The following is an 18,289-nucleotide window of genomic DNA, read 5'->3' as shown; positions in this document are numbered from 1 at the left end:
TTTTAATGAATATTGTTATTAGCGGGTATTTTAAGGTTTTAACAATTTTTCGACAGGCAGTGACACGCTTTTTGGAGGTGATTCTGATTGTAAACGCCGAAAAGCGAGCACGTTGTTGGTTTTTGACACTGTTTTTTTACAAATTTGATAGTTTTTGTGTGGTTTTTGAAACAATCTGTTTAGATAAGTTCAGCATATATAATAGCAAAGTATTTTGATGGTTTTTTTGTTTTAGTTTTTGCATTTTGGGTGTAATATTTGGCTATGGGATATATGTGTCCCAGTAGGTTTTCTGATAGGGTGATTTATATCCCAATGGTATTTTACAGTATGTCAAGAAACAAGTTGACTAGGGCAGAGCTTCAACATCTTGCTGACAATTTAGAAGAGTTGTCATCCGGAGAAGAGGTGCAATCTCCACATGAAGACTCTTCCTCAGAAGAAAACCCATTCCATAATAGTGAAGAGTCCGACGAGTTGTATCAGCCCTTGGATACTTCGAACACGAAGATTGTGGAGACATTGAAAGTGATGCAAACGAGACCTAACCCAATCCAACGACGGCGTTATTTCTGCTGAAAATTCAGATCAAGAGGCTGAAACTCCTGTTACAACTATTACAACTACAAACACCTATGTCCCAAGACTTAGCATTTCGAATGAAAGTCAATGTATACATCCTTCATTTACTGCAAATGCTTCCCCGCTGGACATATTCACTAAAATTTGTCCTCGAAATTTAGTTACTTTTATTGCTGAGTCTACAAACCAGCGAATCAAAATTTACAAAGAAAATAAAAAAAAGCAGGCGACTTTCACTGATGCAGGGCTATTATGATTACTATTGGCTGCACATTAGTTATGTGTTTCACTAAGGTGCCAAAACTTTGCTATTACTGGTCATCGGCGAGAGCATGGTGGGCTTTAAAGGAAGATCTTCACCGAAACAATATATGCCACAAAAACCTGTAGAAAGAGGCGTAAAATTATGGTCTAGATGTGATGCCAAAAGAGGATATACATACGATGCAAATGTATATTGCGGCAAGGGCGACGTTGAAAGGAGCGAAACTTTGGGCGAAACTGTTGTAAAAAAAATTATTTGAAACTATACAAAATCCAAACGTAGTTCTGGCCTTTGATCGATTTTTTACATCAGTATGTTTGATGGATTCCCTCTAATGGAATGGAAATGGAACCCAGCTGTGGGAACAGCCATTATTAAAAGAAAAGACATGCCAAAAAAATTAATCGAAAAACGAAAAATGTCTAGGGGTGAATGCGAGTCTTTATCAAATCAAACAAATTCTATTGCGATCAAATGGCAAGATACAAAGCAGGTTATTCTTTTAAGTAACTGCGATACCCCTGATATGACCCGTGTGAAGAGAAAATACAAGACTGGGCAGAGAGTTGACGTACCATATCCCACTGCTATTGCATACTACAATTAAATCATGGGTGATGTGGACCTGGCTGATCAGATGAGTGGTGTGTATGATTTTGGCAGAAAATCATGCAAATGGTGGAAAAAAGTATTTTATCGACTTTTGATGATTGCTGTTGTTAACAGCTGGGTAATATACATATAATAACTTACGTCGTACCCAAAAAAAGATACCCTTACTGGAATGTTTATTTACCTTATCAGAGGACTTAATCGAAGAAGGACAACAGCAAAGTTCAGTCAAACTTCGAGAATCAAAGAGATCAAAAGTAATGAAAAATGTGGGTGATCACCTTCCAATAGAAACATCGAATCGGCAAAGATGTGCTCGTTGCGCTCTTCAGAAAAAAGAACGTAGAACCACTACTATTTGTGCAATGTCCGATGTAGGGTTGTGCAAGCATTGTTTTGCGCTTTATCATTCGTCCTAAAATACTTACCTTTGCGGGTTGTCTTTTTGTGAATTAAAAAAATAAAAATGTTAAAATAGAAAAATGTGTTTTTTTTAGCCCCTAGGGATATTTATAACTCATTTAAAAATCCCGCTGGGATATATTTGTTGCATAATTTTTTGCTCTCCCTGTATATATTTTTTTTAATTTTAACTAGTATATATTGTCAAATGATCTCTTAAAATACCATAACTCGCAAAAACATCCTTAAAATCATTAAAAATAAAATTGGATCCCAAAGGGTTAACCCATAACAACATACCATCATACCAAGGGACAACCGCCATCATAAACGTAGAATAATAAACTTATTAAGAAATCTATAATAATTATAAAATATGTAATTTTCATAAAAATATTTTTTATTAGAAAAGTATATTTTACTTTAATGAAATACGTATTAAAACAGTTCATAAACGGTATTATTACTTATAATTTAAAGCATATTCTATTATTAATAAATATTTATCATATAAATATTTTTTGACGACGCCGCAGGTAAAGATTACTTGTGTCGGCGGAATCAATATTGGGTTTGTTCTAGCGTATATTTTTGGATGGTTTAACACCAGTTTATTGTACTGCTTTAGTGTGCATGTTCAATACGCAAACTGGTAGCAAACGGTTTTTTGCTAAAACGCTTTTTCGTCGGGAAAATCAACGGCAAATATCATATCAATTGTCAAATGGGCTTTTTTGCCTCGTTTCTTTTCATAATTAAAGGTTAAAAAAAAAAACTCTGTTAAAATTTTTGAGCAATAACATGACTGAATTCTCGAGTAAGTCTGAAATGCTCAATAAATTCTGTATTATTGTAGAGGGATCAGTAATATCAACATAACCTTAATTTTTGGACCGCTTTGCATAATGGAAGAAAAACTCAGAATCATCATCATCTACCAAGTCGGAATCAAAAAGAATGTTGTTCGTATCCGAACCAAAACTTGATGAGTCTGACATCATACATTAGATATAAGATAAAGTAGATAACAATAGAAATTTGATTTTAATAATAAAAAATTACTGTAATAACCATTAATGATAAAAAAGTATCTATTCAACCCTTTATTAATTGTACTTAAACGAACATAACGTACCTATATTGCATATTCACTGATTTTCTAGCCTTTTTCAAGCTTGTTCCTTTTATAGCAAATTCATAGCCCAAATTTATGGTAACCTCAAATAAAAAAAAACATAAACAAATCTACTGCGCAAGTCATAAACTGAAAATCCGAGCAAAATCCGCAAACTCTTTTGACAGTATTCAGCCATTTTCCAAATCAAAATTTACATTCGCTAGAACGCTCGACTAGTAGTTTCAAACGAGCGATTTGTGTGTTTTTGAAAATGCGCATGCTTCTGATAGTTTCCAACCGTTTGAAATTGATGCTAGAACAAATCTAATACCATCGAGCGGCGTTGCGATATTATTGCCATTTTCTCTAATATACTTTATCTACATTTATTTAATTTTGAATGTTGACTTCTTTATAGAGTATCTTATCACATTTTATGAAAAAAATGCTTTATATTTTATTAAAAAATAATAGTACATAAGCATTTGGTATTATTGCATCAGAAATGTTGCAAGCAAGCATACTGCTCATAGTTCCACGGCAATGCTAATTGTATGTTACGTAAACCTAATCATTCTTTATTTTTGCGATAATTGGGATAATAAGTCATCTTTGGTGATACGTGTCATTGAATATAACATTTTTCTTTCATTTGTGGGAGATACATGTTTTTGAATGCCCTGAAATTGCCCTGTTCCTAAAAATATGGGTTTTTAATAATATACATAGTAGGGCAAAATAAAAGATTTGTTTCAAATGCTATATTACTATTTAAGATTTTCTTATTATTTCTTTTTAATTTTTTTGAAGAGACTTGAAATATTTAAAATGGAAAATTATACATTTGAAAACTGGAAGCAAATTATTGATTTTTTATCAGGACGAACGTCTTTTGTGTAAATACTTATTGTTTTTACGATTTACAAATAAAATCGGTAAATTTATTTATAAATCGTTTGTGGTTCTAATGAGGATATTTCCACTTTAAATGTTGTAAATTTCCTTTAGAAAATGATGCAAAAGGTGTAAAACTTTTGGGCCAGAGTTTATTTTGCTCCATTTTCATCTCCCATATCATAGATATTTTATAATGCTTATTGGGTTAAATTTAGTTCTTAAATAGACATTTTGGGAATAGGTATTTTTTCAAAATGTATAATACCGCGTTTTTTGTTTTAGAAAAATCACATTTTGTCGAACTCCCAATGTCCTGTAGATCTAAAATAATTTTAACCATGTGCAATACACACCTAGAGACCGAAAATAGTTCTGATCGAAAAAGCCAAAGTTATATAGTACTACAAGTCGCAAATTACTGTGGAACATTTGTCACCTGAAGGAGATTTTGAAGCAACTTAAAACAATCCAGATATAATTTTTTTTATAGGTATTTGCAAGCAAATAGGGTAGAAAATAAAGGTCTTATTTCACCAGAAATTCCTTTTTTATTATGACGACCGGTTTTGCGATTACAATCTTATCGCATCATCAGGTCAAAGAACTGTTATAAGATTGTAATCGCCGGTTGAAACCGGTCGTCATAATAAAAAAGGAATTTCTAATGAAATAAGACCTTTCCAGTCCCAAACAAAAAGTGAACATCAAATAGATAAACGAATAAAATACAGAACAGTATACAATAATTGGTAAACCATAAAACCGAAAGAAATAAAACAAACCAAAGCGATACAGAAAGTGACGAGATGGTTGAGGACGAAAATAATTACCGCGCAGAATCGGATGAAGATTACTAACATGAAATAGATGAAGGTGAAACTAATAAAGAAAATGCCAATTTTACCAGCGAAGAGGAGGATGTTAGGAAAAACCTATTTAGGTTATCGAAACCCAAAAAACCAAAAAGTGACATTTCAAGATACTAACAGGAATGCGAGAGAAATGGTCCCAACAAAATGTGCGTCTCAGGTAGAAAAAAAGCAAATTTTTAAAACTTTTTGGGAAAATTTGAATAGTTGGGAACAGAAAAAATTTATGTTTCGAAATTGAGTTAATAGGAAGCAAACTGAGAAAAAAAGGACTGCAAATGAAACTTCTGGATTACTATTTTATAGACTCAATACAGGAGAAAAATGTTTTTAAACACTCTAGGTCTAAAAGAGTGTACTGCTTATAACTGGCTTAGTACTGCAACATTTGAAACACAGCAAAAATCAGATGAGACCAATGAAGCTCGATGTAAAAATTAAAATAATAATACTCATTATGATTCCATAAAAATAAGGCAATATTGCAATATTGCAATAATAATAATAATAATAATAATAATAATAATAATAATAATAATAATAATAATAATAATAATAATAATAATAATAATAATAATAATAATAATAATTTTTAAAACACCATGCAGATCCAATAAAATTATGTATTTTAAATTTATTTATGGTTGATGCCATCAAATATGAATAGGACTTCTTAAAAAGTTGTTTTTTATGATTTGGCACTGTTAAAATGTATTGTCGTCGAATATTTAGATTATAAACATCCGTCCGAAGTATAATCTTAGTATACAAGTAGAGCGGACTTTTAAATTTTATTATTTTATAAAATAAACACGAGTGCAAAAGGCGTATTTTAACCATGCTGAGCCACCCCGATTATTTTAGCTTATAAGAGACAGGTTGTCTCCGTCGTAATCCATATATAAGACGTAAGCAAGATTTTTGCATTTTTTCAATACGGTTTATATCAAAGACATCCAAAAAAGGAGCATAGACCAAATCCGCAAAATTAAAATTTGATAATATTAGAGATTCACATAATAAGGCTTTAGTCTTAGAAGTCAGTGAATGACGGTGTGCATAAATTAATTTTAGTTTTGAAAATGCTTTTTTTAAGCAGAGACTCACATATTCCTTAAATTTAAGTCGGTTATCTAAGATGAGCCTAGGTTCCTCGCAGAATCCTTAAAAGATATATGATCAACCCCTAATTTAATGGTCAGTCTATCCATGAGAATTGTGCGATAATTTGCAGGATAAAATAATATAGCCACGCTTTTGCTGGGATTTATTTTAAGTAAAAGATCATTTGACACAGTTAATAATTTGCTTAAATTATAATTGATATCAGCATTTGTATTAATAGAGTTACTAAAGACTTGTATATTTGCGTGTCATCAGCGTGTAGATAGATGATACTGATAGTATTGCAGGGATTTTACGATATTTCAGCTAAAAATACTATAAAACAAAGGTTAATATTGAACCCCAATATTGAACCCTGAGGAACGCCTACCGTTACCCGCTCAAAATTAGAAAATATATCCTCTACAACTACCCATTGAAACCTATCAGTTAAAAATGAAGAAACAAGATTATAAGTGGTTTCCTCAAAACCAATTGTGATTTATCATATCGAACGCTTTAGTATAATCTAGTAGAACCAAAGCAGTTGCTTGGCTTTGATTATGAGCACTGACTATATCATCTATTATGTCACAAAGAGCAGTATTGCAATTAAATCCTAATCTAAAACCAGATTGTTTCTCTGAAAAATTCTATTCCTGTTTAAAAATAAATTGATTTGATATTCCATTATTTTTTCTAATACTTTTGAGAGCACAGGCAAAATTGAAATGGATCAAAAATGATTAAATTCAGTCGGATTAGCTATCTTGGGTAAAGAAAGCACATTTGCAAGCTTCCAAGTCTTGGGAAAATATGATATATGGACAATCTTCCTAAATTGCCAAGACACTACTGCCGAAATGACACAAGGAAACTATACTTAGAGCAAACTTTTACACACTTTTCAGATCTGTTTAAACTATGTCAAAAACATTTCGAACAACCGACTTGATCAAGAAATACCCTCATGAAGTAGAATAAATCGAAGAATATAAGTGTGATATGTATATATATCGAGTACCAAGCCGGAAATATAAACCAACATGTTTGGGAGAAGCGCAGAAATGATAAGGAATGTGCTTAAAAGGAAAAAAGCAATGATACAAGTCGCGCCGAACTTGATAAATTTCATGTCATATGTATTGTAAATCTATGCAGCCGTCAAAACATGCCCATCATTACAAGCTAGCTCTTTGTATTTTAAAACCAAGTTTTGTTGTTATGATTATATTGTTTATGATTTAAAAACAAAACATTATTGGTTTGATGAAATTGACACCGACCTACAAGCTTCATAATTTTCTCAAATGGTTGCACCTACCAAAATCGAGATACAGCTTTAGTGAATGCCTTGCTTGCTCTTTCTTCTTAGTACAATGTTAGGATTACACAGAAGTTTTTGGTAAAAGGTCACACTAATATGGAATGCGATCTATGGAGAAGAAACTAAAAAACAAAATCATCTCAATTCCTAATGACTAGCACCAAATATCCATGGAAGCTCGAGTAAATCCCAAACCATACGAAGTGGTGTGTCCCACTTTTGAGTATTTCTGCAACTTTAATATTGATCTTCTTTACGAATCCATTCGTCTTGGAAAAAACCGACAGAACCTACTATAACTGATACTCGAGTTTATTAATATAATAAAAAAACTATAGAGTATAAACTTAATTATTATACTCTTTTACCGCAGCGTCCCAAAAAGCAATAAAAAATTTGATTTAAAGAAGATTCCCCTAAACTACATGCTGAAATATTGCCAATCTCCAAAAGAAATATCAATATTTGCAAGAAATAAAAACAAAGCTGTATAAAAATTATAAGCCATTTTATGATAATTTATTACAGAAATAATTCAAAATAATGCGTAGTTCTAAATCGTTGCTTTTATTTTATATGTTTAATTATCTATGTTTAAATATTTGGTGCTTTCGATTAAATTAAGCATCAGCCATAAAGTTTATGTTCGAAAAAACCTTTAATAATTATTTTAATACAATTCTGTGCATCTTTTAATTCTCACGAGTATAATTGTGCAATGCCACTTATCTCCTTTAAAAAATAGATTTAATAACATTTAAGAAAAAAAAAATTGGATCATCATGTGGTAAAAATGCCCATTAATTAAATGACTTAAAAGACATTAAAAATTCCTGTCAAGAATTTCAAACTTTTTTGCTAATTTCTACAAAAATTTCCTTTGAGGAGATACGAGGTATGGTATTAAAACAATATGACACCATCCATATGTGCTTATAGAAAACAAAGAAAAAAAATAATGATTATAACTAATGATTATACTTATTGTAACTATAAACCATTCAATTATGAAATCGTGAAAATGTATAAAAGATCAGCAAGGCAGTAGAGAAGAGAAAAAACTAATTAGAAAATTAAATAGAAAAATCTGCCAAAACAAGAGTACTTTAAATCATTCCTAGTTTTTAACAATCTACATGCTACAATTTCTTCTACATAATTTACTTTGGTTGATGTTTCTTCTTCTTAGTGGAATAATATTATAGATCTTAGGGATCAAATCGTTGACAAATCTAAAATTTATATTTTTCTTCCTTTTTCGTATTGGAACGTGTTTTTTTCTTTCAATTCAAATATTTAATTCATTTTTTTAAATTAAAATAAATAACGTTTTTAATAAGTTTAATAGGCCAGCAAGTTAAATTTAATTAGTAATTAGGCAAATTTTCGAATCCTTATTTGTAAAATTATCAATGATTAAGAGTTAAAGAATTAGCGAGTTTGTGCTCTCGAAGCCTATAATTTAGATGCAATACATCATCGAAAATCACATAAATTAACATCTGTAATTTAATTATAATAAACTGATGATTATAAATGTCGCCCATAAGTAATACATGCCCATAAAAGAATGTGAATAATTCTTAGTAACATAACAGAACTATATGGAAACATGACGTAAATAATAATCCCTATATCACTTTGTCATTGTTTCGTGACGGATGTGATTCAAATCTGGTAAACAATACTTAGTACATGACTGGGTTTAGTTTTGTTTTTCTTCAGTTATTTTTACATCCAATGCTGATAAACTAAACCTACTTTAACTTGTACTTATGCAATTAATAAATCAGCCAACACCTCATTTTCAGGCGTGTTTATTTATTACTAATTGTTTAAGGAGTGATTTTTTGTTCAACAGTAATTCAAGTGAAAAATACCACAGGAATTACATAACCGAGAGATGGGCCTGGGAGATAAAAAGACCATGATTACGAGGTGGAAGAAAATATTAAATTTAAATATAATGTGCGTGAGAACCGTCAAATTAAGTTTTTTGTTAGTGCTCTTGGTTACGTGATTACAAATAAAGGCCCATAAAAGTTTTCTTACTCTTTAAATAATTTAATTTGTTATTTTAAATGGCTCTTAGCAGTTTTATTTATACTGTCAATTAATCTAAGGAATTATTTTAGTGAAATTTTGATGGTTTTGATGTCTCAAAGGATACTTAATTATTAACCATATATTAAACTGTTGATCTTGAAAATAATTCAACAGTCAAATAGCTAGGCAAGAGAAGTTTATTTAAAGTCTAAATGTATATAAGAATAGGTTTTGTACATATGACTTATGCATTAAGTTGAAATACTTATAAACAATTTTACATAGCATAATCTCTATGTATTTTACTGAAGAGTTTTTTCAATTTTGTCGATGGCTTCTGGATCACATCATTGCACAACCAAATTTTTTACGATATGTTTTGTGGACCGATGAAGCCTCTTTCACAAGAGACGGTATTTTTATTAGTAGGAATAGCCATGTTTGGGACCAAGAAAATCCTTATGCAATTTTTCCAAGAAAACATCAGAATCGTTGGTCTGTCAACGTATGGGCAGGCATTGTTGATGAATAATTAATTGGGCCATACCTTCTACCGGAACGGTTAACAGGACCTATTTATCTGCGTTTCTTGGAGGAAGTTCTCCCAGAACTCCTTGAAAATGTTCCACTAAACGTTAGACAGCAAATGTGGTTTCAGCATGATGGAGCGCCGGCTCACTTTGCTGTACAAGTACGCGAGTATTTAGCTCAGCGGTTTGGGCACCGTTGGATTGCCGGAGGTGGAGCAGTTTCTTGGCCTCCTAGGTCACCCGATTTAACGTCGCTCAATTTTTTCTTGTGGGGACATGTAAAGTCTTTAGTCTACGAAACTCCAGTAGAATCAGAGCTAGACTTAATTGGACGAACAACAGCGGCATTTAAAATCATTCAAAACGAGGATCAAATTTTTAGTGTAGTCCGCCGAAATCATGTGCGGCGTTTAAATCGGTGTATTGAGGTTGGAGAAAGACATTTTGAAGAATTGTTGTGATGGTATCATATACAAAAGGTAAAAATAAATGCATCAGATCCTATTTAGGTAATTAATATTTTTTCTAAATTTAAACGCGTCTTAGGGCCGTAGTGGCGTAGTGACACATTTCCGGATATGGGTTCCTATACTCAAATGGTTTCTAATTGTTGCACTGAACAACCCCTAGAAGTTTGATTCCATAGTTCTGAAACACCCTGTATATGTTCCTACTTATTTTTTTGCATACGATTTTTAAATTCTAAGGCCTCAACAGAATTTGGGGGAACTTCTTGAAAGTCACCCCTGAAAGTCTGAATATAATGGCCTATTGGTCACTCATTTCAATTATTACTATACATATACATATGTAGGTATAAATTCTTACTATATGTTTAAAAAATTATATTACTAAGAGTAACGAATAATATTTTTATTTTTCTTATTTACATTGAAATAACATAGTGTTGTTCACTGTCTGTCTACCTCTTTTGGTACTTTTTTTTTGCTTTTTAAGTGACTAATAAGCGTTTTTATTATTATTATTATTATTATTATTATTATTATTATTATTATTATTATTATTATTATTATTATTATTATTAGGGTAAAGTCGGGAGAGGTGACGCGCCGGGACAGATGACGCAGAGCCAAAATTACGGTGTAACCATGTGGTAAAGCTGGTACTATTTTTGGTTTCTCTTGTTTTTTCATATAAAAAGGCGTTAAAATATAGGTGCAGTATAATTTTGTTAATTGGTAAGTACCACAAAGTTTCGGAACATGTTAAAAAATATTTTATTTTAACCAAAGTTCGTAAATAACCAAAAAACGTAGTAGTAACGTGCTTATATTAAGGCGAGTGCGTTTACTTCATAACATATAGAATAATATAGGTGCATCATCTCTCCCACACATCTGGGATAGATGACGTATAATTTTTAAAAATTTGTTTACTTCTTTAAGCCAATGTTTATTTTCAGATCATTCAAAATCCCAACATTTTACGGTCCTAGAAAAAGTTCAAGGGGCAAATGGACAGAAGAAGAACTGCTAAAAGCTGTAGAAGCTATAAGAGTCAGAAACGTTTGAATAAGACAGGCTGCAAGAGAAAATAATATTCCTGAAAGAACGCTTAGATTTAGAATGCACAAAAACGATTTTAAGAATGATGGAATGGGTGGAAAATCACTTTTGGGGGAGGATGTTGAAAAAAAGCTTTGTGAGCATATTAAAAAGCTACAAAATTCTGGATTTGCACCAACAAGAATAACTGTTAGAATTTTAGCCTACAATTTAGCAAAATTATTAGGTATCGAAAGTAGGTTCAATACACAAGCCCATATGGCCGGAAAAGATTGGTTGAAACTTTTTTTAAATCGAAATAAGAGCCTTTCTAAAAGAAAAGCAGAGGGCGTCTCTTTAGCAAGAGCTCAAGGCCTAATAAAGAAGAGGTTAATAATTATTTTCAATTATTATCAAAAATGTTAACAGATAATGATTTGCTAAATAAGCCTTTGAATATTTTTAATATGGATGAAAGTGGCTTCTAGCTTAACAATGATCCTGGAAAAGTTATCGCTGCAAAAGAAAGTAAAGATATTCATGTTATTAAAGGTCAAGAAAGAGGAGAGACTATAACTCTTGCGGCTTGCTGTAATGCAGAAGGTTCATTTTTACCACCATATTGTATTTTTAAGGGGGTGAACAAGCAACAAGTTTGGGAAGAAAATATGCTGCCCGGAGCCATAATTAAAATGAGAAAAAAGTCTGCTTATATTTGTGAAGAGCTAGCTGTTCATGGATTGGCTAACAAACCACTTCATACCCAGGAAGCCAGCTGGAAAGTGTCTCCTGATTTTAGATGGTCATGGTTTTTATATGAACTTCTATGAAATGCTAGAAACTGCCTTAGAAAATGACATTTTATTATTGTGCCTTCCCAGCCATACTACCCATTTTTTACAACCCCTTGATCGGTCTTTTTTTAAGCCACTGAAAAGTTACTTTAAACGTGCATGTGATGAATTTATAAGGGCAAATCCAGGCAAACGTATTGAACGCAGACATTTTGGGAAACTTTTTGCTGATTCTTGGACACGTGCAGCAACAACTGAGATTGGAATATCAGAATTTTGTGCTACAGGAATTTACCTCTTGAAACCATCTGCTATCTCAGATCATGCTTTTCTTTCTGCCGAGGAAAATGAACGACTTTCTCAGCATTTACCAAGTGAACGCTTAGAACCTGGTCCTCCTCAATCCACATTAACACCCAATGTAGCATTGACAAGTTCAAACTCTTCCCCTCTTAAGACATTGGATAATCATTCTGCAGTGCCTGTCGCTTGTACATCAGATTGGACGCCTTCAAAGATTTTAGAAGATCTTCCTTCTGTTCCCAAGATCGTAGCTTCAACTAATCCAAAAAGAAGAAAACAGTCTGCCCAAGACCTAACTAGCCCTATCAACATTTTAGAAAAAAAAGAAAAGAGACTCAAAAAACTAGAGCTTGAAGCCCAAAAATTAGAAAAACAGAAGCAAAACCAACAAAAAGAAAAAGTACTCTCACTTTCTCGCGTGAGTGCTCTTAATTCTGACAAACGCAAATTAGTTGAAAGTCAGTCGTCATCATCAGATAATGATGATGATTTTTCAATTAATGATTCCACTGATGACGAGATTTTTGAGGAGAATGAATGTGTTGATTGCTTAGAAAAGTACGACCAAACAACCACTGTAGACTGGATAAAATGTGTTAAATGTTAGAGATGGGTTCATGCTTTTTCCTGCACCCCATATGAACAACATTGCATGTCATGTGCTAAACTAGTTTTTAAAAAATAGCCATGTTAATATTTCATTTATATTATCTAGAATTTTTTCTGTTACTTTTTTTATTTTACTTAAGCTACCTATATTTAATGTGAGCTTAATACTTACATTTTTCTTACACATTTTTTATTATTTTTTTTAAAATTATGTATAAAGCTCATAAGCAATAACAGCCAGCCGGTCAGCGTCAACACACCTATATAGGATGGGTGAGATACATAATAAGGAAAAAAAATGTTATTGACAGGAAAACCTGATTTATTAAATCCAAATAATACATTTTTCACATATAAACTTAAACATTTAAATGTGGTTTTTATTTACTGTCTTCCAATGTTAGAACTATAAACTTTATCACGCAACAAAAAAAGGTGCGTCATCTGTCCCAACTCTACCCTATTATTATTATTATTATTATTATTATTATTATTATTATTATTAACATTATTATTATTATTAAAGAAAGTTAGACTTGAAAAATCTTCATACTATTCCGTTTGCAATAAGAATATGGTGTCCTCTAACCGCTCCATATGTTTATGATAAAATTATCAAATTTACAAAACACCAGGAATATGTTGGTCTCACCAAAGTTAAATATAGATAAGTTACACTCAGATAATTTACTCACATGCATCCTACGATTATTCAAGAGCTAGAAAATATTCTCTCAATGTTTTACTAGACCTATTGAGCAAGGCCCTTAATAAGCATCAAATTCCTGAGGTTCCTATACCATGGAGCAAATTGATTAATTATTTTTTTAATATAAACAAAACATTCTATTTTTTGCTAAATGCATAGGGCTTATAGATTGGAATAAATTCAGATTGCTAAACTCCAAAACTTGAGGGTAAATCTCTTTAAGGGTAAATGTAAATGTTTTAATGGAAATTATATATTCTTATTCTAAGATGATTCTTTAGAATTTTCTTATACTCAATTATAGAGTTTATTAAAAACACCTACAAAAACTAAAGTTCTTCGATGTTCCTTTCAATGGTCTAAAGTCGTAATATAAAGTTATTTTATAGTCTAAGAAGTTTAAATAATTCAAATTCCTAAAAGAGTTTTTAATCTTTAGTAATATCGGCTAAGTAAGTAATACATTGTAATAATTTTCTATTAAAACTACAAAAAAATCTCATTACATGTTGTCATTACCATCAGATATAATCCAAGGTTACTACTAGTTTACTTGGAACTTGAAATTATTCATCTCTAACGAGACAATAAATAATGCAGAAATCACGTATATAATAAATGTGTTCTAACGAGAATCCCACATATTTATTTTATATGTACATCTATAGGAAATTTTGCAGAATTGTTTGAAGCACAAATGCGTGAATACTTTTTAAACCGTTTTTAACAAAAACCTAGTGCGCTACAAAAAAGTGCAAATTTAGAGGTTTGCAGTCCAAAAATGGAGATATCGACCTTAGAAGGTCTGTCGTAGTCGTTTCGGTATCACCAATTATGGAGTTGCAAGGAGACACGAGCTTTGAAAATGCGAATGTATGTTTATTAACTTGGATTGTGGGCAGAAAAATAATTTAAATATTTTTTAGAATAAGCCTGATTAGAATAAATATAACATAAATTAAGTGTAATATAAAAACAAAAAAATAGTTTAATTAAACACTATAGAGTGGCGCTAAATTATGAAAAAAAGAACAGCAAAAGGAATTTAAAAAACTAAAAAGAAATGCAAGAGAAGTATGTAGGAAAAAGTAAAAAAAGACACCAAAAGCAGTAAAAATTAAACAAAAAGGAAGAAGCTAAATAATAAGTATTGTCTTTGTGATTTTGTTAACCTCTAATAATCCTAAACCTACGGTTTGCCTGTTTTTTATAAGTATCTTTTTACCAAAAAATAAAAAGTAGTAAAGTTTTTATTCTACTTACAACTCTAAGTAGTGTAAGCATCCACAATCGTCTAGTAATAACTCATCCCCCGTATGCCACAGTGGTCTGCATAAACAAAAATAAAAACCAAAACAAAAACAATCTCATTCACAAATCGACGGTCCAACGATCCGTGGCGCGCACGTGTATAATATTAGAATGAATAGCGGAGCAGCACCCGATACCAAAGAGGTACCAAAAGTGTTAGCAGAGTAAACTGAGTTCACCTTCGCGACAGCCTACGGATCACCTTGCTCTGGGACGACGCCATATCGATGATGTTGATGATGGTGCGGTACCACATTGTCATGTGTAGGTGGTACTCTTTTTCATGTGTTTTTCGTTAATTTATGGTCGCTTGTCCTAAGTAAATATTCGTGAGCTTTCAAATGCACGAAGGCACTCCTGACTATATTAAAATTTTCCAAAAATTTACATGATCAGCACAGTAAAACAAAGGTGACTTTTGGTTTATTGTTTTATTGCTTACTGGTTTATTCGTATAGCAGGTCAAAAATCTAATAACCACCAGAGCAGAAGTTTATAAGCCAACAGTGAACTGATGAATATTAAAACTGTATAAAGTGAGTCGGGAATGTCAGACATTTTTTGTACACGCGAGGAGGAAATTTGGTAGATTGAGTCATCTAATATCCACATGTTTTAAAATAATTTTGTCCTGATTAAAGTAATTCGATATTTTTCTAAAAATCTGCACCGCTTTTGATATTTATTAGAAAAATGACTTGTAGGATGAGATTTAGAAATTCACAAATACCCTTTAACTTCCTAAGCCCTCGTGTTTGTTGCTGTACTTGCGATGCTGGTATTTGACTATTACAAAGTCTAATGACAAATAAGGGTATAGCACATGTATCAGCATATGCACAAATATACTCAATGTACCAAATAAAAATGTGATCATAAACAACAATTTTACGCACCCTAAGATAATTTTCCAAGGCTTTTTATTAAGTTTATGATTTTTTACGTTAAAACAAAATTACATCATGAGGTCACAATTGTTACTTGTAGTAGAGAAAATATAAACTTTTACAGAGGGTGATTCATTGGGAAAGGAACATATTTAAAACGCAATTAGAAGTTATCCAGGAGGTTCCATAATTTAAGAAGTGAAAAATGTTTTTTTCTACATTTAATGCACTTGGTAGGCGGTACTCTTTGTGGTCGCCTACCTAAAGCTTAGGACTACCAACATAAAAATGTTTAGGTCGAACTATGTTAACATTTTCAGAGTCAAATATTATCCTTAAACCTTACCAATCAATATTTAGAATTTCGTTTTTCTTTTGCTTATGAATAAAATATATATATATATATGTTAGGTAAAAACGAATGGCTCTTTTTCTTGCAAATCTTTTATATAAAAGTGTTAGGTTGGATTAGTGAATCCGAAAATCTTAAAGAAGTAAAACAAATCTTAAAGATCTGTATTTACCACTTTTTTGCTAAGATAAAAATATTATAACTTCAAGTCTTGGCAGATATTACGTCTAATTTGGAACTAATTACCGCTTATTTTATGATAATCCCTCAAAATATCATACTCATTATGTGTAATTATTTCATTAACGATTTATTATTTAAAAATGAAATACTAGCAACAGTTTTGCGTAATGAAGTATTAGGAGTTATTCCAAAATGACCCAAAACTTCAACTTGAGCGGCTTCATCCAAAATTCGCCGATGATCACGTTTTTTATTTGCAACAGATCCAGTTTCAGTAAACTTAGTAACAAGGTCCAAAACATATCTATGCGAAGTTATCTTCTCCGGATGTCTGGCGTTAAACGAGACGGCAGTTTGCCGCGCACATTGATTTTGGGCACCATAAATTAGAATAATTTCCACTCTTTCGGCTAGTGTGTAACCCATTTTGGAACTAAAATCTTTAATTCAACAAATAGATTTTCACTATTCCCAGATTGTCACAAATGTAACTGACGGCAAAATAAATTCTTTATTTTTCTTGGCAACTATAAATAACTAAGCAGGTATAACAATAAATACAGTTCGCCCAGGATATCTGTGTTGATGAAAAGAATGCGGAAAAAAATTCAGGTTCTTATTTAGCTTTTTCCACGTCTAATCTTCGGAATTGCTGATTATGTTGGTAGTTTCCGTTTTAAATTATAAACGAATTGTAGATTTGGCAGACCCTAACGGGCAACATTTTGAACACTTATTGAAATAAAAACTGATATTTTCATGTTTTTGTTTTCTCTCTGAACAAATTAAGATAAACACGGATTTTTCTAATTTTCTCGAAAAAGAATCGACCGATTTAAAAAAATCAAACGTCAAAATAAAAGACTTCGAAAGACCTTTTAAACAAGCTATTACTCGATACCCCTTGCCATAAAAATTTTTTAGGGGATGACCCTGGGGGGCAGAGCATGAAAGGGGGTGAAGTCATTTTAGATTAGAAAGTTGTCCCCCTTGACAAACCTTTTGACGTATTTCGGCCTTTTTTTTTAATAGTGGTTTTCGATAAATCCATGGTGGGAAGTTTTCAAATGAACACTCTGTATATAATAACGTTTAAATACTTGGGTAACACCTTCAGTGCTTCAGACCAGCGAGCCTTATAGGTTTTTCTAAGGCCATTGGGCTCTGATAACCCTTGCTGGGGCATGACGGTTCCATCAGGAAGCCTATATGCACAACTGCCTCTGGCAGCCCACTGTTTGACAAATTTCATTTTACCGGTTTTCTCAATCATATAAATTATTAACCCTGTTATAATAAATAACAGTTTTAAAATATCGCCAAAGCGACTTTGCCATTTAGGCAGCTACTCAATTCATAACTACCAGCCTACAACAAATTTCATTCAACAAGTTTCATTCAAAAAAAAAAGCGATACTCGTTCCCTTACCAAAAACACCTTGTCCAACAGATTATAAAGACATTAGGCCAATAAGTATTCTGCCTGTCATTTCAAAAATCTTAGAACGTCACGTATATAACGAAATAGCTGACTATGTTTATAATTTAAAAATTATTCCTGATTGCCGGTCAGGATTTTGTAAATCTCATAGTACTATAACAAGTCTTATCAGTATTGTTAATGATATCCGGTTTAAAGAGGATTCAAAGGAAATAACTTGCCTAACTCTTTTAGATCTAAGTAAAGCATTCGATACCATAGATCACCAAATGCTTTTGGCAAAACTGCACTATTATGGTTTTTCGGCAAATGCCATAAATTTTTTTAACTCTTATCTTAAAGATCGGTTACATTGTGTCCGAACGGTGAATGATGGTGAATTTAAATTTTCAAGGGTTTTGTCATTTAAAAAAGGGGTGCCTCAGGGTTCCATATTAGGCCCCT

At 31.8% G+C, this 18,289-nt stretch overlaps 1 protein-coding gene across 1 annotated transcript in view; it reads right to left on the bottom strand.

The window, feature by feature from the left end:
- The window catches only part of LOC126745280 (serine/arginine repetitive matrix protein 1), a 233,240-nt gene extending 218,076 nt beyond the window's left edge, over positions 1-15,164 (bottom strand). The window contains exon 1 of the mRNA XM_050453046.1: positions 14,935-15,164. The gene's annotated coding sequence lies outside the window, so the exon portion shown is untranslated. The remainder of the gene's footprint in view (positions 1-14,934) is intronic.
- Between the last annotated feature and the right edge of the window lie 3,125 nt (positions 15,165-18,289).

Source organism: Anthonomus grandis, chromosome 15, assembly GCF_022605725.1.
Source record: "Anthonomus grandis grandis chromosome 15, icAntGran1.3, whole genome shotgun sequence".
In the NCBI taxonomy this organism is placed as follows: domain Eukaryota; kingdom Metazoa; phylum Arthropoda; class Insecta; order Coleoptera; family Curculionidae; genus Anthonomus; species Anthonomus grandis.
Note: the sequence above shows the minus strand (reverse complement) of the source record. Positions and strands in the feature narration are given on the sequence as shown.